At 41.5% G+C, this 15,452-nt stretch overlaps 9 non-coding genes across 9 annotated transcripts; all 9 read right to left on the reverse strand.

The window, feature by feature from the left end:
- Positions 1-482: 482 nt before the first annotated feature.
- Positions 483-646, reverse strand: LOC118936982. The gene has a single exon (XR_005034407.1). It is a non-coding gene; the product is annotated as a U1 spliceosomal RNA (small nuclear RNA).
- A 1,636-nt stretch (positions 647-2,282) lies between these two features.
- LOC118936994 lies at positions 2,283-2,446 on the reverse strand. The gene has a single exon (XR_005034418.1). It is a non-coding gene; the product is annotated as a U1 spliceosomal RNA (small nuclear RNA).
- A 1,761-nt stretch (positions 2,447-4,207) lies between these two features.
- On the reverse strand, positions 4,208-4,371 carry LOC118936951. The gene has a single exon (XR_005034376.1). It is a non-coding gene; the product is annotated as a U1 spliceosomal RNA (small nuclear RNA).
- A 1,761-nt stretch (positions 4,372-6,132) lies between these two features.
- LOC118937006 lies at positions 6,133-6,296 on the reverse strand. Its single transcript, XR_005034429.1, has one exon. It is a non-coding gene; the product is annotated as a U1 spliceosomal RNA (small nuclear RNA).
- Positions 6,297-7,931: 1,635 nt separating this feature from the next.
- Positions 7,932-8,095, reverse strand: LOC118937017. The gene has a single exon (XR_005034436.1). It is a non-coding gene; the product is annotated as a U1 spliceosomal RNA (small nuclear RNA).
- Positions 8,096-9,730: 1,635 nt separating this feature from the next.
- Positions 9,731-9,894, reverse strand: LOC118937028. Its single transcript, XR_005034437.1, has one exon. It is a non-coding gene; the product is annotated as a U1 spliceosomal RNA (small nuclear RNA).
- A 1,635-nt stretch (positions 9,895-11,529) lies between these two features.
- On the reverse strand, positions 11,530-11,693 carry LOC118937039. The gene has a single exon (XR_005034443.1). It is a non-coding gene; the product is annotated as a U1 spliceosomal RNA (small nuclear RNA).
- Positions 11,694-13,329: 1,636 nt separating this feature from the next.
- Positions 13,330-13,493, reverse strand: LOC118937050. The gene has a single exon (XR_005034451.1). It is a non-coding gene; the product is annotated as a U1 spliceosomal RNA (small nuclear RNA).
- A 1,600-nt stretch (positions 13,494-15,093) lies between these two features.
- On the reverse strand, positions 15,094-15,257 carry LOC118937062. The gene has a single exon (XR_005034460.1). It is a non-coding gene; the product is annotated as a U1 spliceosomal RNA (small nuclear RNA).
- Positions 15,258-15,452: the final 195 nt, after the last annotated feature.

A 15,452-nucleotide genomic window follows, 5' to 3' on the forward strand; every position in this document is an offset into this window, starting at 1 on the left:
CCAGGGCAATGACTGTGGCATGGTAATGGTTGACCAGGGAAATGTCTGTTGTCATGCTAATAGTTGACCAGGGAAATTTCTGTGGCATGGTAATGGTTGACATGTACTGTGGTCTTAAATTACAAACTCTCCTATAAATGATTTAATATTCTAACAAATGAAAGACCTCAATCCAGATTACGTCGTGAGGGCACAAAATGATCCATTCACAAGTAGGCCTTTTCCTTGACATTATCAGGACATGACAGGCATAATCACCAGTGCTACAATAACATATCACACACATCCGGGTTATCAGAAGACAAAATGTATCTCTGAGGCCTTAGTTGACTCATAAACAGACCCTACATTCTATAGCCATTCATCTGATAAGAACATGTAAAATGTTGACAAATGTCCTTCTCAACACGAAACTCAAAAGAAGAGCGAGTTAAAACACATGGAATTAAATATGTCCCTAAATTATTTTTTAACATCAAGATCAGGGGAGAGCGCGAACGCAGTCCCCCACTACCAGAAATTATGCAATCGAGATTTCCACATTTGAGAAATTCGCAGGGGTCAGCACAGCCGGAGTGCAATGGCTGAGCCTCGCCCTGGGTGAACCGCCTTCGTGATCACGGTGTCTCCCTTGCCAGGTAAGTATGAGTTGTACACGTTGGTAGAGGAGTACTCCTTCCAGGACAAAGGTGTTTGACTCACGGTTACCACTTCTACTACTGATAATACCACATCATATTGAACAGGGTTTAATGACGTTTACGAATACAGTTGCGGACAAGGCGAAGAAAAAAGCAATACATTTTGTTTTACTATATTATATCACGGACCGACTGTTTTCCCATCATGCAACACGGTAGAAATTATATACACATTGAATATTTTCTCTAAATGTCGGTCTGGTTACACACAAGTAGGGCGATGTACCAAAATGCTGAAATCACATTCGTGCACACAGCCAACCGAAAGACACCATTTATTTCTGGTGTTTTGTAGCGTTCCAGACGTTGTAGGAATAGTTTCATCACGCTTGTTTTCTGCTCTCAGTAAAATATGATTCCACCATCGACCACAGGGTGGCATACGACCCACAGATATGGAGGAGAAACAGTAGCCTACTACTTCATCAACAAGACACGGTAGTAGCTACAATGGGTGGTTTTTAATTAATTGTTTTATTTCACCAGGTAGGCTAGTTGGGAACAAGTTCTCATTTACAAACTGCGACCTGGCCAAGATAAAGCACAGCAGTGCGACAAAAACAACAACACAGAGTTACACGTAAACAAACGTAGTCAATAACACAGTAGAACATGAAAATAGAAAGATCTATGTACAGTGACATGGCCATACTCGTATTTGTAATTGTATCTGTAAATTGACAGGATGATACTCGCGATCAGGGTTAAACTGAAGTGTTTTAATATGCCTAAATACATTTTTGGCAGAATACCTCACTACACATTCTCACTGCAAAAAAAAAAAACCTGCAGAAATGTCTGTGGAATGGATCTGCATCTTGGAACAACAGAATCCATCTTATTGACTGATTTCATCAGGAAATAAGTGGACCAGGGACATGTCTGTGGCATGGTAATGGTTGACCAGGGAAATGTCTGTGGCATTGTAGACCAGGGACATGTCTGTGGAATGGTAATGGTTGACCAGGGAAATGTCTGTTGTCAAGGTAATGGTTGACCAGGGAAATGTCTGTTGTCAAGGTAATGGTTGACCAGGGAAATGTCTGTTGTCAAGGTAATGGTTGGTCAGGGAAATGTCTGTTGTCATGGTAATGGTTGACCAGGGCAATGACTGTGGCATGGTAATGGTTGACCAGGGAAATGTCTGTTGTCATGCTAATAGTTGACCAGGGAAATTTCTGTGGCATGGTAATGGTTGACATGTACTGTGGTCTTAAATTACAAACTCTCCTATAAATGATTTAATATTCTAACAAATGAAAGACCTCAATCCAGATTACGTCGTGAGGGCACAAAATGATCCATTCACAAGTAGGCCTTTTCCTTGACATTATCAGGACATGACAGGCATAATCACCAGTGCTACAATAACATATCACACACATCCGGGTTATCAGAAGACAAAATGTATCTCTGAGGCCTTAGTTGACTCATAAACAGACCCTACATTCTATAGCCATTCATCTGATAAGAACATGTAAAATGTTGACAAATGTCCTTCTCAACACGAAACTCAAAAGAAGAGCGAGTTAAAACACATGGAATTAAATATGTCCCTAAATTATTTTTTAACATCAAGATCAGGGGAGAGCGCGAACGCAGTCCCCCACTACCAGAAATTATGCAATCGAGATTTCCACATTTGAGAAATTCGCAGGGGTCAGCACAGCCGGAGTGCAATGGCTGAGCCTCGCCCTGGGTGAACCGCCTTCGTGATCACGGTGTCTCCCTTGCCAGGTAAGTATGAGTTGTACACGTTGGTAGAGGAGCACTCCTTCCAGGACAAAGGTGTTTGACTCACGGTTACCACTTCTACTACTGATAATACCACATCATATTGAACAGGGTTTAATGACGTTTACGAATACAGTTGCGGACAAGGCGAAGAAAAAGCAATATATTTTGTTTTACTATATTATATCACGGACCGACTATTTTCCCATCAAGCAACACGGTAGAAATTCTATATACATTGCATTTGTTGTCTAAATGTCCGTCTGGTTACACACAAGTAGGCGATGTACCAAAATGCTGAATTCACATTCGTGCACACAGCCAACCGAAAGACACCACTTATTTCTGGTGTTTTGTAGCGTTCCAGACGTTGTAGGAATAGTTTCATCACGCTTGTTTTCTGCTCTCAGTAAAATATGACTCCACCATCGACCACAGGGTGGCATACGACCCACAGATACGGAGGAGAAACAGTAGCCTACTACTTCAACGTCAACAAAGACACAGTAGTAGCTACAAGGGTGTTTATTTTATTTTACCTTTATTTAGCCAGGTCGGCCAGTTGGGAACAAGTTCTCATTTACAACTGCGACCTGGCCAAGAATAAAGCACAGCAATGCGACAACAACAACAACACAGAGTTACACGTAAACAAACGTAGTCAATAACACAGTAGAACATGAAAATAGAAAGATCTATGTACAGTGACATGGCCATACTCGTATTTGTAATTGTATCTGTAAATTGACAGGATGATACTCGCGATCAGGGTTAAACTGAAGTGTTTTAATATGCCTAAATACATTTTGGCAGAATACCTCACTACACATTCTCACTGCAAAAAAAAAAAACCTGCAGAAATGTCTGTGGAATGGATCTGCATCTTGGAACAACAGAATCCATCTTATTGACTGATTTCATCAGGAAATAAGTGGACCAGGGACATGTCTGTGGCATGGTAATGGTTGACCAGGGAAATGTCTGTTGTCAAGGTAATGGTTGACCAGGGAAATGTCTGTGGAATGGTAATGTTTGACCAGGGACATGACTGTGGCATGGTAATGGTTGACCAGGGAAATGTCTGTGGCATTGTAGACCAGGGACATGTCTGTGGAATGGTAATGGTTGACCAGGGAAATGTCTGTGGAATGGTAATGTTTGACCAGGGACATGACTGTGGCGTGGTAATGGTTGACCAGGGAAATGTCTGTGGCATGGTAATGGTTGACCAGGGAAATGTCTGTGGCATGGTAATGGTTGAGCAGGGAAATGACTGTGGAATGGTAATGATTGACCAGGGAAATGTCTGTGGCATGGTAATGGTTGACCAGGGAAATGTCTGTGGCATGGTAATGGTTGAGCAGGGAAATGACTGTGGAATGGTAATGGTTGACCAGGGCAATGACTGTGGCATGGTAATGGTTGACATTTACTGTGGTCTTAAATGACAAACTGTCCTATAAATGATGTAATAATCTAGCAAATAAAATACCTCAATCCACATTACGTCCTGAGGGCACAAAATGATCCATTCACAAGTAGGCCTTTTCCTTGACATTATCAGGACATGACAGGCATAATCAGCAGTGCTACAATAACATATCACACACATCCGGGTTATCAGAAGACAGACATGTATCTCTGAGGCCTTTAGTTGACTTATAAACAGACCCCAGTCTGTTCATCTGATAAGTAAAAAATCTCCTTCTCAACACGAAACTCAATAGAACTCCGAATTTAACACATTCCTCCATTATTTTTAACATCAAGATCAGGGGAGAGCGCGAACGCAGTCCCCCACTACCATAAATTATGCAATCGAGATTTCCACATTTGAGAAATTCGCAGGGGTCAGCACAGCCGGAGTGCAATGGCTGAGCCTCGCCCTGGGTGAACCGCCTTCGTGATCACGGTGTCTCCCTTGCCAGGTAAGTATGAGTTGTACACGTTGGTAGAGGAGCACTCCTTCCAGGACAAAGGTGTTTGATTCACGGTTACCACTTCTACTACTGATAATACCACATCATATTGAACAGGGTTTAATGACGTTTACGAATACAGTTGCGGACAAGGCGAAGAAAAAGCTATATATTTTGTTTTACTATATTATATCACGGACCGACTATTTTCCCATCAAGCAACACGGTAGAAATTCTATATACATTGCATTTGTTGTCTAAATGTCCGTCTGGTTACACACAAGTAGGCGATGTACCAAAATGCTGAATTCACATTCGTGCACACAGCCAACCGAAAGACACCACTTATTTCTGGTGTTTTGTAGCGTTCCAGACGTTGTAGGAATAGTTTCATCACGCTTGTTTTCTGCTCTCAGTAAAATATGACTCCACCATCGACCACAGGGTGGCATACGACCCACAGATACGGAGGAGAAACAGTAGCCTACTACTTCAACGTCAACAAAGACACAGTAGTAGCTACAAGGGTGTTTATTTTATTTTACCTTTATTTAGCCAGGTCGGCCAGTTGGGAACAAGTTCTCATTTACAACTGCGACCTGGCCAAGAATAAAGCACAGCAATGCGACAACAACAACAACACAGAGTTACACGTAAACAAACGTAGTCAATAACACAGTAGAACATGAAAATAGAAAGATCTATGTACAGTGACATGGCCATACTCGTATTTGTAATTGTATCTGTAAATTGACAGGATGATACTCGCGATCAGGGTTAAACTGAAGTGTTTTAATATGCCTAAATACATTTTGGCAGAATACCTCACTACACATTCTCACTGCAAAAAAAAAAAACCTGCAGAAATGTCTGTGGAATGGATCTGCATCTTGGAACAACAGAATCCATCTTATTGACTGATTTCATCAGGAAATAAGTGGACCAGGGACATGTCTGTGGCATGGTAATGGTTGACCAGGGAAATGTCTGTTGTCAAGGTAATGGTTGACCAGGGAAATGTCTGTGGAATGGTAATGTTTGACCAGGGACATGACTGTGGCATGGTAATGGTTGACCAGGGAAATGTCTGTGGCATTGTAGACCAGGGACATGTCTGTGGAATGGTAATGGTTGACCAGGGAAATGTCTGTGGAATGGTAATGTTTGACCAGGGACATGACTGTGGCGTGGTAATGGTTGACCAGGGAAATGTCTGTGGCATGGTAATGGTTGACCAGGGAAATGTCTGTGGCATGGTAATGGTTGAGCAGGGAAATGACTGTGGAATGGTAATGATTGACCAGGGAAATGTCTGTGGCATGGTAATGGTTGACCAGGGAAATGTCTGTGGCATGGTAATGGTTGAGCAGGGAAATGACTGTGGAATGGTAATGGTTGACCAGGGCAATGACTGTGGCATGGTAATGGTTGACATTTACTGTGGTCTTAAATGACAAACTGTCCTATAAATGATGTAATAATCTAGCAAATAAAATACCTCAATCCACATTACGTCCTGAGGGCACAAAATGATCCATTCACAAGTAGGCCTTTTCCTTGACATTATCAGGACATGACAGGCATAATCAGCAGTGCTACAATAACATATCACACACATCCGGGTTATCAGAAGACAGACATGTATCTCTGAGGCCTTTAGTTGACTTATAAACAGACCCCAGTCTGTTCATCTGATAAGTAAAAAATCTCCTTCTCAACACGAAACTCAATAGAACTCCGAATTTAACACATTCCTCCATTATTTTTAACATCAAGATCAGGGGAGAGCGCGAACGCAGTCCCCCACTACCAGAAATTATGCAATCGAGATTTCCACATTTGAGAAATTCGCAGGGGTCAGCACAGCCGGAGTGCAATGGCTGAGCCTCGCCCTGGGTGAACCGCCTTCGTGATCACGGTGTCTCCCTTGCCAGGTAAGTATGAGTTGTACACGTTGGTAGAGGAGTACTCCTTCCAGGACAAAGGTGTTTGACTCACGGTTACCACTTCTACTACTGATAATACCACATCATATTGAACAGGGTTTAATGACGTTTACGAATACAGTTGCGGACAAGGCGAAGAAAAAAGCAATACATTTTGTTTTACTATATTATATCACGGACCGACTATTTTCCCATCAAGCAACACGGTAGAAATTCTAAATACATTGCATTTTTGGTCTAAATGTTGGTCTGGTAACACACAAGTAGGCGATGTACCAAAATGCTGAAATCACATTCGTGCACACAGCCAACCGAAAGACACCATTTATTTCTGGTGTTTTGTAGCGTTCCAGACGTTGTAGGAATAGTTTCATCACGCTTGTTTTCTGCTCTCAGTAAAATATGATTCCACCATCGACCACAGGGTGGCATACGACCCACAGATATGGAGGAGAAACAGTAGCCTACTACTTCATCAACAAGACACGGTAGTAGCTACAATGGGTGGTTTTTAATTAATTGTTTTATTTCACCAGGTAGGCTAGTTGGGAACAAGTTCTCATTTACAAACTGCGACCTGGCCAAGATAAAGCACAGCAGTGCGACAAAAACAACAACACAGAGTTACACGTAAACAAACGTAGTCAATAACACAGTAGAACATGAAAATAGAAAGATCTATGTACAGTGACATGGCCATACTCGTATTTGTAATTGTATCTGTAAATTGACAGGATGATACTCGCGATCAGGGTTAAACTGAAGTGTTTTAATATGCCTAAATACATTTTTGGCAGAATACCTCACTACACATTCTCACTGCAAAAAAAAAAAACCTGCAGAAATGTCTGTGGAATGGATCTGCATCTTGGAACAACAGAATCCATCTTATTGACTGATTTCATCAGGAAATAAGTGGACCAGGGACATGTCTGTGGCATGGTAATGGTTGACCAGGGAAATGTCTGTGGCATTGTAGACCAGGGACATGTCTGTGGAATGGTAATGGTTGACCAGGGAAATGTCTGTTGTCAAGGTAATGGTTGACCAGGGAAATGTCTGTTGTCAAGGTAATGGTTGACCAGGGAAATGTCTGTTGTCAAGGTAATGGTTGGTCAGGGAAATGTCTGTTGTCATGGTAATGGTTGACCAGGGCAATGACTGTGGCATGGTAATGGTTGACCAGGGAAATGTCTGTTGTCATGCTAATAGTTGACCAGGGAAATTTCTGTGGCATGGTAATGGTTGACATGTACTGTGGTCTTAAATTACAAACTCTCCTATAAATGATTTAATATTCTAACAAATGAAAGACCTCAATCCAGATTACGTCGTGAGGGCACAAAATGATCCATTCACAAGTAGGCCTTTTCCTTGACATTATCAGGACATGACAGGCATAATCACCAGTGCTACAATAACATATCACACACATCCGGGTTATCAGAAGACAAAATGTATCTCTGAGGCCTTAGTTGACTCATAAACAGACCCTACATTCTATAGCCATTCATCTGATAAGAACATGTAAAATGTTGACAAATGTCCTTCTCAACACGAAACTCAAAAGAAGAGCGAGTTAAAACACATGGAATTAAATATGTCCCTAAATTATTTTTTAACATCAAGATCAGGGGAGAGCGCGAACGCAGTCCCCCACTACCAGAAATTATGCAATCGAGATTTCCACATTTGAGAAATTCGCAGGGGTCAGCACAGCCGGAGTGCAATGGCTGAGCCTCGCCCTGGGTGAACCGCCTTCGTGATCACGGTGTCTCCCTTGCCAGGTAAGTATGAGTTGTACACGTTGGTAGAGGAGTACTCCTTCCAGGACAAAGGTGTTTGACTCACGGTTACCACTTCTACTACTGATAATACCACATCATATTGAACAGGGTTTAATGACGTTTACGAATACAGTTGCGGACAAGGCGAAGAAAAAAGCAATACATTTTGTTTTACTATATTATATCACGGACCGACTATTTTCCCATCAAGCAACACGGTAGAAATTCTAAATACATTGCATTTTTGGTCTAAATGTTGGTCTGGTAACACACAAGTAGGCGATGTACCAAAATGCTGAAATCACATTCGTGCACACAGCCAACCGAAAGACACCATTTATTTCTGGTGTTTTGTAGCGTTCCAGACGTTGTAGGAATAGTTTCATCACGCTTGTTTTCTGCTCTCAGTAAAATATGATTCCACCATCGACCACAGGGTGGCATACGACCCACAGATATGGAGGAGAAACAGTAGCCTACTACTTCATCAACAAGACACGGTAGTAGCTACAATGGGTGGTTTTTAATTAATTGTTTTATTTCACCAGGTAGGCTAGTTGGGAACAAGTTCTCATTTACAAACTGCGACCTGGCCAAGATAAAGCACAGCAGTGCGACAAAAACAACAACACAGAGTTACACGTAAACAAACGTAGTCAATAACACAGTAGAACATGAAAATAGAAAGATCTATGTACAGTGACATGGCCATACTCGTATTTGTAATTGTATCTGTAAATTGACAGGATGATACTCGCGATCAGGGTTAAACTGAAGTGTTTTAATATGCCTAAATACATTTTTGGCAGAATACCTCACTACACATTCTCACTGCAAAAAAAAAAAACCTGCAGAAATGTCTGTGGAATGGATCTGCATCTTGGAACAACAGAATCCATCTTATTGACTGATTTCATCAGGAAATAAGTGGACCAGGGACATGTCTGTGGCATGGTAATGGTTGACCAGGGAAATGTCTGTGGCATTGTAGACCAGGGACATGTCTGTGGAATGGTAATGGTTGACCAGGGAAATGTCTGTTGTCAAGGTAATGGTTGACCAGGGAAATGTCTGTTGTCAAGGTAATGGTTGACCAGGGAAATGTCTGTTGTCAAGGTAATGGTTGGTCAGGGAAATGTCTGTTGTCATGGTAATGGTTGACCAGGGCAATGACTGTGGCATGGTAATGGTTGACCAGGGAAATGTCTGTTGTCATGCTAATAGTTGACCAGGGAAATTTCTGTGGCATGGTAATGGTTGACATGTACTGTGGTCTTAAATTACAAACTCTCCTATAAATGATTTAATATTCTAACAAATGAAAGACCTCAATCCAGATTACGTCGTGAGGGCACAAAATGATCCATTCACAAGTAGGCCTTTTCCTTGACATTATCAGGACATGACAGGCATAATCACCAGTGCTACAATAACATATCACACACATCCGGGTTATCAGAAGACAAAATGTATCTCTGAGGCCTTAGTTGACTCATAAACAGACCCTACATTCTATAGCCATTCATCTGATAAGAACATGTAAAATGTTGACAAATGTCCTTCTCAACACGAAACTCAAAAGAAGAGCGAGTTAAAACACATGGAATTAAATATGTCCCTAAATTATTTTTTAACATCAAGATCAGGGGAGAGCGCGAACGCAGTCCCCCACTACCAGAAATTATGCAATCGAGATTTCCACATTTGAGAAATTCGCAGGGGTCAGCACAGCCGGAGTGCAATGGCTGAGCCTCGCCCTGGGTGAACCGCCTTCGTGATCACGGTGTCTCCCTTGCCAGGTAAGTATGAGTTGTACACGTTGGTAGAGGAGTACTCCTTCCAGGACAAAGGTGTTTGACTCACGGTTACCACTTCTACTACTGATAATACCACATCATATTGAACAGGGTTTAATGACGTTTACGAATACAGTTGCGGACAAGGCGAAGAAAAAAGCAATACATTTTGTTTTACTATATTATATCACGGACCGACTATTTTCCCATCAAGCAACACGGTAGAAATTCTAAATACATTGCATTTTTGGTCTAAATGTTGGTCTGGTAACACACAAGTAGGCGATGTACCAAAATGCTGAAATCACATTCGTGCACACAGCCAACCGAAAGACACCATTTATTTCTGGTGTTTTGTAGCGTTCCAGACGTTGTAGGAATAGTTTCATCACGCTTGTTTTCTGCTCTCAGTAAAATATGATTCCACCATCGACCACAGGGTGGCATACGACCCACAGATATGGAGGAGAAACAGTAGCCTACTACTTCATCAACAAGACACGGTAGTAGCTACAATGGGTGGTTTTTAATTAATTGTTTTATTTCACCAGGTAGGCTAGTTGGGAACAAGTTCTCATTTACAAACTGCGACCTGGCCAAGATAAAGCACAGCAGTGCGACAAAAACAACAACACAGAGTTACACGTAAACAAACGTAGTCAATAACACAGTAGAACATGAAAATAGAAAGATCTATGTACAGTGACATGGCCATACTCGTATTTGTAATTGTATCTGTAAATTGACAGGATGATACTCGCGATCAGGGTTAAACTGAAGTGTTTTAATATGCCTAAATACATTTTTGGCAGAATACCTCACTACACATTCTCACTGCAAAAAAAAAAAACCTGCAGAAATGTCTGTGGAATGGATCTGCATCTTGGAACAACAGAATCCATCTTATTGACAGATTTAGTCAGGAAATAAGTGGACCAGGGACATGTCTGTGGCATGGTAATGGTTGACCAGGGAAATGTCTGTGGCATTGTAGACCAGGGACATGTCTGTGGAATGGTAATGGTTGACCAGGGAAATGTCTGTTGTCAAGGTAATGGTTGACCAGGGAAATGTCTGTTGTCAAGGTAATGGTTGACCAGGGAAATGTCTGTTGTCAAGGTAATGGTTGGTCAGGGAAATGTCTGTTGTCATGGTAATGGTTGACCAGGGCAATGACTGTGGCATGGTAATGGTTGACCAGGGAAATGTCTGTTGTCATGCTAATAGTTGACCAGGGAAATTTCTGTGGCATGGTAATGGTTGACATGTACTGTGGTCTTAAATTACAAACTCTCCTATAAATGATTTAATATTCTAACAAATGAAAGACCTCAATCCAGATTACGTCGTGAGGGCACAAAATGATCCATTCACAAGTAGGCCTTTTCCTTGACATTATCAGGACATGACAGGCATAATCACCAGTGCTACAATAACATATCACACACATCCGGGTTATCAGAAGACAAAATGTATCTCTGAGGCCTTAGTTGACTCATAAACAGACCCTACATTCTATAGCCATTCATCTGATAAGAACATGTAAAATGTTGACAAATGTCCTTCTCAACACGAAACTCAAAAGAAGAGCGAGTTAAAACACATGGAATTAAATATGTCCCTAAATTATTTTTTAACATCAAGATCAGGGGAGAGCGCGAACGCAGTCCCCCACTACCAGAAATTATGCAATCGAGATTTCCACATTTGAGAAATTCGCAGGGGTCAGCACAGCCGGAGTGCAATGGCTGAGCCTCGCCCTGGGTGAACCGCCTTCGTGATCACGGTGTCTCCCTTGCCAGGTAAGTATGAGTTGTACACGTTGGTAGAGGAGTACTCCTTCCAGGACAAAGGTGTTTGACTCACGGTTACCACTTCTACTACTGATAATACCACATCATATTGAACAGGGTTTAATGACGTTTACGAATACAGTTGCGGACAAGGCGAAGAAAAAAGCAATACATTTTGTTTTACTATATTATATCACGGACCGACTGTTTTCCCATCATGCAACACGGTAGAAATTATATACACATTGAATATTTTCTCTAAATGTCGGTCTGGTTACACACAAGTAGGGCGATGTACCAAAATGCTGAAATCACATTCGTGCACACAGCCAACCGAAAGACACCATTTATTTCTGGTGTTTTGTAGCGTTCCAGACGTTGTAGGAATAGTTTCATCACGCTTGTTTTCTGCTCTCAGTAAAATATGATTCCACCATCGACCACAGGGTGGCATACGACCCACAGATATGGAGGAGAAACAGTAGCCTACTACTTCATCAACAAGACACGGTAGTAGCTACAATGGGTGGTTTTTAATTAATTGTTTTATTTCACCAGGTAGGCTAGTTGGGAACAAGTTCTCATTTACAAACTGCGACCTGGCCAAGATAAAGCACAGCAGTGCGACAAAAACAACAACACAGAGTTACACGTAAACAAACGTAGTCAATAACACAGTAGAACATGAAAATAGAAAGATCTATGTACAGTGACATGGCCATACTCGTATTTGTAATTGTATCTGTAAATTGACAGGATGATACTCGCGATCAGGGTTAAACTGAAGTGTTTTAATATGCCTAAATACATTTTTGGCAGAATACCTCACTACACATTCTCACTGCAAAAAAAAAAAACCTGCAGAAATGTCTGTGGAATGGATCTGCATCTTGGAACAACAGAATCCATCTTATTGACTGATTTCATCAGGAAATAAGTGGACCAGGGACATGTCTGTGGCATGGTAATGGTTGACCAGGGAAATGTCTGTGGCATTGTAGACCAGGGACATGTCTGTGGAATGGTAATGGTTGACCAGGGAAATGTCTGTTGTCAAGGTAATGGTTGACCAGGGAAATGTCTGTTGTCAAGGTAATGGTTGACCAGGGAAATGTCTGTTGTCAAGGTAATGGTTGATCAGAGAAATGTCTGTTGTCATGGTAATGGTTGACCAGGGCAATGACTGTGGCATGGTAATGGTTGACCAGGGAAATGTCTGTTGTCATGCTAATAGTTGACCAGGGAAATTTCTGTGGCATGGTAATGGTTGACATGTACTGTGGTCTTAAATTACAAACTCTCCTATAAATGATTTAATATTCTAACAAATGAAAGACCTCAATCCAGATTACGTCGTGAGGGCACAAAATGATCCATTCACAAGTAGGCCTTTTCCTTGACATTATCAGGACATGACAGGCATAATCACCAGTGCTACAATAACATATCACACACATCCGGGTTATCAGAAGACAAAATGTATCTCTGAGGCCTTAGTTGACTCATAAACAGACCCTACATTCTATAGCCATTCATCTGATAAGAACATGTAAAATGTTGACAAATGTCCTTCTCAACACGAAACTCAAAAGAAGAGCGTGTTAAAACACATGGAATTAAATATGTCCCTAAATTATTTTTTAACATCAAGATCAGGGGAGAGCGCGAACGCAGTCCCCCACTACCAGAAATTATGCAATCGAGATTTCCACATTTGAGAAATTCGCAGGGGTCAGCACAGCCGGAGTGCAATGGCTGAGCCTCGCCCTGGGTGAACCGCCTTCGTGATCACGGTGTCTCCCTTGCCAGGTAAGTATGAGTTGTACACGTTGGTAGAGGAGTACTCCTTCCAGGACAAAGGTGTTTGACTCACGGTTACCACTTCTACTACTGATAATACCACATCATATTGAACAGGGTTTAATGACGTTTACGAATACAGTTGCGGACAAGGCGAAGAAAAAAGCAATACATTTTGTTTTACTATATTATATCACGGACCGACTGTTTTCCCATCATGCAACACGGTAGAAATTATATACACATAGAATATTTTCTCTAAATGTCGGTCTGGTTACACACAAGTAGGGCGATGTACCAAAATGCTGAAATCACATTCGTGCACACAGCCAACCGAAAGACACCATTTATTTCTGGTGTTTTGTAGCGTTCCAGACGTTGTAGGAATAGTTTCATCACGCTTGTTTTCTGCTCTCAGTAAAATATGATTCCACCATCGACCACAGGGTGGCATACGACCCACAGATATGGAGGAGAAACAGTAGCCTACTACTTCATCAACAAGACACGGTAGTAGCTACAATGGGTGGTTTTTAATTAATTGTTTTATTTCACCAGGTAGGCTAGTTGGGAACAAGTTCTCATTTACAAACTGCGACCTGGCCAAGATAAAGCACAGCAGTGCGACAAAAACAACAACACAGAGTTACACGTAAACAAACGTAGTCAATAACACAGTAGAACATGAAAATAGAAAGATCTATGTACAGTGACATGGCCATACTCGTATTTGTAATTGTATCTGTAAATTGACAGGATGATACTCGCGATCAGGGTTAAACTGAAGTGTTTTAATATGCCTAAATACATTTTGGCAGAATACCTCACTACACATTCTCACTGCAAAAAAAAAAAAACCTGCAGAAATGTCTGTGGAATGGATCTGCATCTTGGAACAACAGAATCCATCTTATTGACTGATTTCATCAGGAAATAAGTGGACCAGGGACATGTCTGTGGCATGGTAATGGTTGACCAGGGAAATGTCTGTGGCATTGTAGACCAGGGACATGTCTGTGGAATGGTAATGGTTGACCAGGGAAATGTCTGTTGTCAAGGTAATGGTTGACCAGGGAAATGTCTGTTGTCAAGGTAATGGTTGACCAGGGAAATGTCTGTTGTCATGGTAATGGTTGACCAGGGCAATGACTGTGGCATGGTAATGGTTGACCAGGGAAATGTCTGTTGTCATGCTAATAGTTGACCAGGGAAATTTCTGTGGCATGGTAATGGTTGACATGTACTGTGGTCTTAAATTACAAACTCTCCTATAAATGATTTAATATTCTAACAAATGAAAGACCTCAATCCAGATTACGTCGTGAGGGCACAAAATGATCCATTCACAAGTAGGCCTTTTCCTTGACATTATCAGGACATGACAGGCATAATCACCAGTGCTACAATAACATATCACACACATCCGGGTTATCAGAAGACAAAATGTATCTCTGAGGCCTTAGTTGACTCATAAACAGACCCTACATTCTATAGCCATTCATCTGATAAGAACATGTAAAATGTTGACAAATGTCCTTCTCAACACGAAACTCAAGAAGAGCGAGTTAAAACACATGGAATTAAATATGTCCCTAAATTATTTTTTAACATCAAGATCAGGGGAGAGCGCGAACGCAGTCCCCCACTACCAGAAATTATGCAATCGAGATTTCCACATTTGAGAAATTCGCAGGGGTCAGCACAGCCGGAGTGCAATGGCTGAGCCTCGCCCTGGGTGAACCGCCTTCGTGATCACGGTGTCTCCCTTGCCAGGTAAGTATGAGTTGTACACGTTGGTAGAGGAGTACTCCTTTCAGGACAAAGGTGTTTGACTCACGGTTACCACTTCTACTACTGATAATACCACATCATATTGAACAGGGTTTAATGACGTTTACGAATACAGTTGCGGACAAGGCGAAGAAAAAAGCAATACATTTTGTTTTACTATATTATATCACGGACCGACTGTTTTC

The sequence above is a fragment of the Oncorhynchus mykiss genome, chromosome 10 (assembly GCF_013265735.2).
Source record: "Oncorhynchus mykiss isolate Arlee chromosome 10, USDA_OmykA_1.1, whole genome shotgun sequence".
Lineage (NCBI taxonomy): Eukaryota > Metazoa > Chordata > Actinopteri > Salmoniformes > Salmonidae > Oncorhynchus > Oncorhynchus mykiss.